Below are 7,305 nucleotides of genomic sequence, written 5' to 3'. Positions count from 1 at the left end.
CGTTACACTGATGTCCTGCATTTGTCGTCAAGTTTTTGCGGCAACCGGTTTGGAAATACCTTGTCTCAATCTATCTTAATCTTTCCTTAATTTGACTAGATTCGCAGTACCCACTGCATGCTGTGAAACTAGCACTGGCTGTTGGGTGAAAGCTTGGCGGTCCAATGGATACGATGCCTGTCCGGTGATCAGGAGATCGTTGGTTTGAATGCAGCTGGAATATGTATGCCCGTTATTTTTTTTATCATGGTTACTGCTAAACACTGAATAATTGGTGCTTATTTATGTCAATGTAGGACAATTTGCCAATTAGTTGCAATATCTCAATCTTGCTTCAATTCATCTTTATGCACGCACCGATTTATCTGTTTGTGGCACAGTCGTGAAAGCATATCTAGTGCAATTTGACAGCCAAGTTTCTGCTTGCCAGGCCATGTGGACTATTGCTCTGCAGAGTTACATCTGACAAAGAGTTTTTGCTCTCTTAAAAGGCATTTGTGGAGAATGAACCTGAAGGGAGAACAGTTTTTGTAATAATGACAACACTTAAACAAATCAGTGGATCATTAAAATTTTGAGTGAATTCAGGCAAATGTTGAGAAAAGTGCCACTATTTAGATGCTAATGGGCCATTCATGAAGACATGCTGTTGGACCTGTGAAAGAGCTGTCGCAATTATGTGACTGGATGTTAACTCCATAAGACGACTCCTGTGCCATGGAGATGGGGATGTAACCCATTTCACATTTTCTCAAGTGGAGCAACTTTTTTAGAATTCTGCTACAAGAGACATCAAAAACAGGATGCTCCTACAAATTATTTGAGAAAAAGAGAACTAATATCTGTTATGAAGTTTTAAGAAAATGCTGTATTTGGCTTCTTTTTTTCTGGGGGGGGGGGGGGTTGAATCTAAGCAAACAAGTAGTCTTACACAAGGTATATCACTGTCACAGTGACTGAAACAGGTGATTTTTGGTACCCATGAGGGGCTATCTTAGATGGTTACATGATATTCAATCAGTCATAGCTTTCCCTCTCCCTTTTTTTTTCTCCCAAACTTTAATTTCAGTTATCTTTGTCGGTTTGATAGAAGTTTCTCTGTGACTTGCATTTTTTTTTTCTGATAGCCATCTTGAACTTTTTGCCCAAAGTGAGCATTTAAAGTGAGCAAGATTTTGTCCGCCCTGTTCTTGCCTGTCAAAAAAGTTACATTTTTTGTAAGCTATAGCTGAAATTCTCCTGCAGTCAAGGTTGACAGCAAATATATATATGATTCAAGCTTTAAAGTTGGAGTGTGAAAGGTAGAGGTCAACAAAATGTCTGTTCACTGATATCGATATCCATTTAGTGGGAAAATATTTTTGGTAGAAGCCATGAATGATTACATTATGTCTTTCAATATAGACTGTCAAAAGTTTTTTACCTCCATTTGTATAGGCTGTTATTGCTTCACAGACTTGCCAAGAAGAAAGATACAATTTGATATCTCAACAATGAAATAAACTGGATAGAATATGGTGTTTATGAATTATCATGAACTGGGCCCTGCATTTTGAGGCAAATCAGGCAGGTGATGTGATCAGTCAGTTTTGCACTCTTTTTGACGGGGAAATCCGGGACAAATAAGAGTTTGTATAGAAAGAAAGAATAAAATCTTACAAGCACAACTGTGAAAGTTTGATCAAAATCAGATGAAAATTAATGTGATGTTATGAAATTGTGAAGTTGTGCAAATTTTCACAGAACGGTTCTCGAACAGTCAATATGAATATGCAGATAGGGAATTGATGATGTCATATCCTCACAATTTGCCATTTAATTACAACGTATGTACATAAAATAAGGAAATTTCCAGTTTTTAATCAAACATAATTATGCCCCAGTCTCAATCCTGGTACGGTGTATATTTGCCTGCTCATTATTTTGAAGTTTTTTCAATCGGGCTAACATTATGTTTTATACTTTTAGACAGGAAAAACTGAATTTTTGCCCTTTTTTTTTTTGTACATGATCAATGGAAAATTGTGAGGTGATGACATCATCAGCTCACTCATTTACATATTCATATCAACTGTTCAAGAATTGATGTAGGAAGATTAGTGAATCTTTGAACTACCTTACTTTCGATCTAATGTTGATCAAATTTTCACTTGTATACTTATCATATTAACTCTTTCTTTTAGGACTCACTTATGTATAACTGGTGAATGTGATCTAGAATTTCCCTCGAGGCATAAAATGATTTGAAAGGTTGTGACTACCAATAATGAATTTTCCATTCGTTTCATGCATACTAGATTATGGTTTGCAGCATCCATACATGCAGGATCTGCCTAGATCTAAGATGTCACATGTGATTAAAAACAAACAAACAATCAATATGTGCATTATTGTTGTGACCAGGTTGTCCATGGCCATACAATTAGTAGTTCAAATGGCAGAAATCTAGTCATCTACATGTATGTGTATTGGCGTCTATGATAGTTCTGTGCAATATGGACAATAGATACACATGTTCAGTGCCTATGTTAGGAGAGCACATGTGATACATAATATCCCTGTAATGATACATAGTGTTCCTGTAATGTGGGATAGCTTGCTGCGTGAAACTGTTATTGAATTTTGTACTCCGATTAGTCATCACAAAAAACAAATAATAACATGAACATTTTTTTTTTTAAAGATTCAACAATTGTACAAAAAATACTTGCATTTAAAACTAGAGAAAAGTTCACAAAAATAAGCAAGCCCCCCCCCCCAAAAAAAGAAAGCCAACAGCAATTTCATTGGCTTTGTAGCACAAATTGCTTGAAAGTTTCCATTTTTAGAGTACACCTGTCAATGAACTAATAAGAGTATCACGTACTGAATGCCTTATTGAAATAAATTTACATACAATAATATGTATAAAACCACTGTCAAATCCCTGGGTCAAGTCATACCATGTGCTTTCGTAGAGATGCATAATGGATTTGTAATACATTGTAATGACAGTCAACCTTGCCTGAATCAACCTCGCACGGGTTGAAAAATTGGACAAGTTGAAGAAAAATTCTACCCCAGATGGATCTAAACATGTGTCGATTCTATCGTGTAAGTTGAAATTCATGCAAGTTGAAGGAGTTCTGTGTTCCTGTTGGATTCAACTTGGGCGAGGTTGACTGTAAATATTTGTAGTCAGCGGTTTCAATATGTGTTTTATTGCAATTCCAACCTGAATTTGATAACAACATTTTCTTGTGCACTTCCATTTTCACTTCCATTTTGTACTTTTTACTATTAAATAACCAAGAATGAATGGATGAGTAGTGTTCTACACATGGCTCGGGTATCTATTAATGGCAAGAATGACTATCATGTTGTTTCACACTGAAATAAAAACAATTCACCATGCTGAAGTTATCTGTGTGCACTATCCTTTTATTACATGAACAATGGTATTGCCTTTTTTTTTTCTTTCTGACACACATTTTACACAAGTTTGTATGATGCATATCATCACCACGACATCAATGTGTATCGTAGTCGCACTTACAGTACCAAACCACTCGCTGTACAAGCACACAAAAATATTCAGAAATTCTATGCTATCAGTATGTACATGGAAGGTATGAAAAAACATACAATTTACACAATGTGGGCTCTGCCAGTATGTACAGATTCATTCCGAGAAATTTTGATTAAGCCGAATTCGCGCAAAATGCAAGAGGAATTCCAGTGCATGGTGAAAAAATTAAACAAAACAAGAACGGAAACAAAATTCATTGTCACAAATGATCAATAAATACACAAAATCACTCCTCAACTGGCACATAGTACAGATAAGCAGCCCAAGATTACACAATCTCAAAAAAGTCAGTCTTCTGATGACAATTGACATTGTGTTTGTCACATCTAGATGTTATTACCTGCCTTATTTTCGCAACAAGCGAGAAGAAGCACATATATGAATATAAAAAAAATGCCCTTGTTAACTAACAATTAGAGAAGATGAATTTACTGTTGTAGCATATCGTTGATACAACATATATGTCTTACACGTCAGTGGCCGCACACAATGTTGCCACCTTCAATGCTGATAAGGGACACCACGCATTAACTCGCAGAAGCTCAGACCAAATTTCTAGTGGAATGGTTGATATTCTGCAAAATGTCAATTGCGTGGATGTGCAAACTACGTATGCAAGTGTGAAAGAATGAACGATGACGTATGTATGTATGTATGTATGTATGTATGTAAACTGCAAAACAAACAAACTGGCAAAGACAACATGTGAGAAAATTACGGTACCCACAACTTGTGGGGATGTGAGAGTTATTATGCTTGTTTCACATTATCATATACGCTGTGAGTAAACAACTCCTCGTTGGCTTGTGCATCTTTGAGGTCACTTTGACCATACAAGAAAAGCAGAGTTCCTTGCTTGAAAATAGTCGCTAACCACATCAGAGGGTATTGCTGCAGAAAAAGAGGATGGGAATTCCTTGGGCTATACCACTGAATATTGAATTATTACTTAATGTCCCAAATTTATATGTGTCTTTGATTAACATTCAGAGAGCCCTATCATACAACACACACTTGGAAACTCGTTACCACTTCATAGGAATTCCTCCTGTGTCGCTGAAAACCATTTTACACAATGGCACAGATCTGCAGCATTCATTCATCGATAACTGCAATGAACGATTCCCGCAGGAACAGTGGAATTACACCTTTTTACATAGACACTGTACACATGCTACTTTAAGCAGAAATTGCAACCCTGTATTTCACTAGAAAGAACTGCATGTACTTGTACCTCAGCGGTTTAATCAATGTACATGAGCTCATCACGTCTAGCTCACTAGATCTTCGACATCACAAAAATGCCATAATGATTGTATTCAATAAATGTTCCATGGTCAAACGCTACACATACAGTCAACCTTGCTTAAGTCGACCTCCCTAAGTCGAATAATCGCCTAAGTCGAAGGTCTTTTCAAGACCTCTTCTCTTTTATGTTCTATTGATTTCAATACCTCAGAAGTCAAATTTTCTCTTAGTCGAAACTATTTCTTCAGTCCAAATAGATGCGACTTAGGCAAGGCTGACTGTACATGTACTTGCCTCGTTGGAGATGTTCTCTCATTAAATATCTAACCCAACATTACCTCTCAGAGGTTCAGTTTCATGTCAAAACTGGCAGTGAATGGCTGACACATGAGACATGAATGACAATCACAGTACTTTAAGTAGGGACGAGTGCACAGTCATTATCAAACCTCTTTTACACAGAACGCCATGGATCTCTAAATTTGATTTTTGCAGTTATTGACAGAAAAGGTCCATTTCGTGCTCAAAAATGAGGCACTAAACATTATTCGTAAGTTTGTTCCACATCTCGTAGTATACAAAGCGCAATTTGTGCAGACGAAAAGTGCAGAAAGCGAGGGAAAGGGATTGCCACCATCACATTACCAAAGTTTGTCCACATTCCATGTTCTTTGTTTGACACAGCCATACATATATCTAACCACAATTAGGTCTGGACATTAATAAGCATTAGGCAACTTACATACAATATACACATTACTGGTAAATACTATCTCATATGATTACACGTAGGTTTGAGAAGCATGACCATTCTAGATATTTAACAAACGGCTGAATGCCACTTTGTCCAAATCAGGTCAAAAATACATTATGGCACAGCTATTGGACAAGTGAGCAAGCAATTTAGTGAGAACTTTGGAGCAATATCTACGTTGAAGTGGGTCTACCATCAGGTAACTTTCACAATTTCAGATTTAATCTTATTGATGAATATTGCACTGCACCAGGCACCAAACAGTTCAAGAGAAATGAACCAAACATATATTGCAGAGCAGATACATTTTTTTTTGGAAACATGGTGCACAAGAAAAAAAAAAGAAAAACAGGAGAAATTCTTTGGTAATCTACAATTTGTCACTACGCACACATCGGTCATATAAAATAGGTGTTCCTCTACAATACAATACATTGTCTGTTGCAGATTAAGAGCTATAAAAATACCAACTGTATTTTTTGCTTCTGATGTCTCTGAGGAAATCTGAGAAGCACTCACTCTCAAATATATACCAACTGTACTTTTTGCTTCTAATTATGTCTCCAAGGAAATCTGAGAAGCACAAACTCTTTAAAGAAGTCAGACAAATCGAACAGGGAATACAGGATGAATCTCTCGCTGGCCTTTAATACTGGAAGTAATCAAGAAAAGAAGTGAGGGAATTGGAGTTAGAATGAACGGGAAGTTTAGAGTCGGATAATCAAGGCTGAAGTACAGTCAGCTGTAAACATGCACATTGTTCCTTGCACATGTTTATCAACTAACTATTAATGTCCTTGGGTTTTGTGCCTTACAACATGACTACCTTCACACTGCTCTACTCTGGCCACAACATGAGCAAGTGACAAATTGCTATTTCTAACACGCGGGAAAAACATTCCCGTCATTTATAACGATGTCAGCTCGTGAACTCTCCACTAAGATTATTTCTTAGGATGAGGGTTTCTATTTGAAAATTTGCATCCACATAAAACATGCTATGTCTCATCCAGAGCCAATTAAAATATCTTAGATAAGAATAACTGTTACTTGCTTCCTTCTGCAAATGTAGGTCACCACGAACACGCCAGCAACCAAGAGTATAATGAAGGGAATCATATTATAAAAAAAATAAAAATAAAATTGTTTTCTCAGACCTACACACTAAGTATGCCTGATGCCTAAAGGGGCTGAATTAAATCATATGTCTATCACTACACAAGAATCAGCAATCATAAAGACTTCAAGTGTTAGACGAACTGAGAAAAACTGAACACAAAAACTACTCTGAACCTGTAGTACTGTTCATGTTTTTGTTCCCCCACTACACAATAAGCACAAGTACTTACATAAAAAAAACAGCAACCATGAATCTACAGCTGTAAGTATTTTGTGATTGCCATTACTGTCATCATAGCATAATACCTGTCATTCTTGCAAATAGTCATAAAAATACTGAATAGACATTCAGTGATATCTTTAACACTATAGGAACGCCAATTCTGACATTAAAGAAGGTAGCAATCTCCATTTTTGCCTCATTTGCCATGGTAATAGGGCTACTGTAAAAGCGGACATTTTCGCAGTGCTGAAATTTTTGCTCATATTGTGCAACCAGAAACTAGCGTGAAAATAGCCATATATGTTCCCATACTTACTGTCTTGATTCCGCGGAATTAAAAACATGTGAAACTGGGCCGAGCGCGAAAAATTAGTCGTGCGAAAATATCCACTT

Source organism: Diadema antillarum, unplaced genomic scaffold (assembly GCF_040938485.1).
Source record: "Diadema antillarum isolate AM-2024a unplaced genomic scaffold, OU_Dant_1.0 seq00000376_RagTag, whole genome shotgun sequence".
Lineage (NCBI taxonomy): Eukaryota > Metazoa > Echinodermata > Echinoidea > Diadematoida > Diadematidae > Diadema > Diadema antillarum.
The sequence above is the reverse complement of the archived record's forward strand: the minus strand, read 5'-3'. Positions refer to the sequence as shown.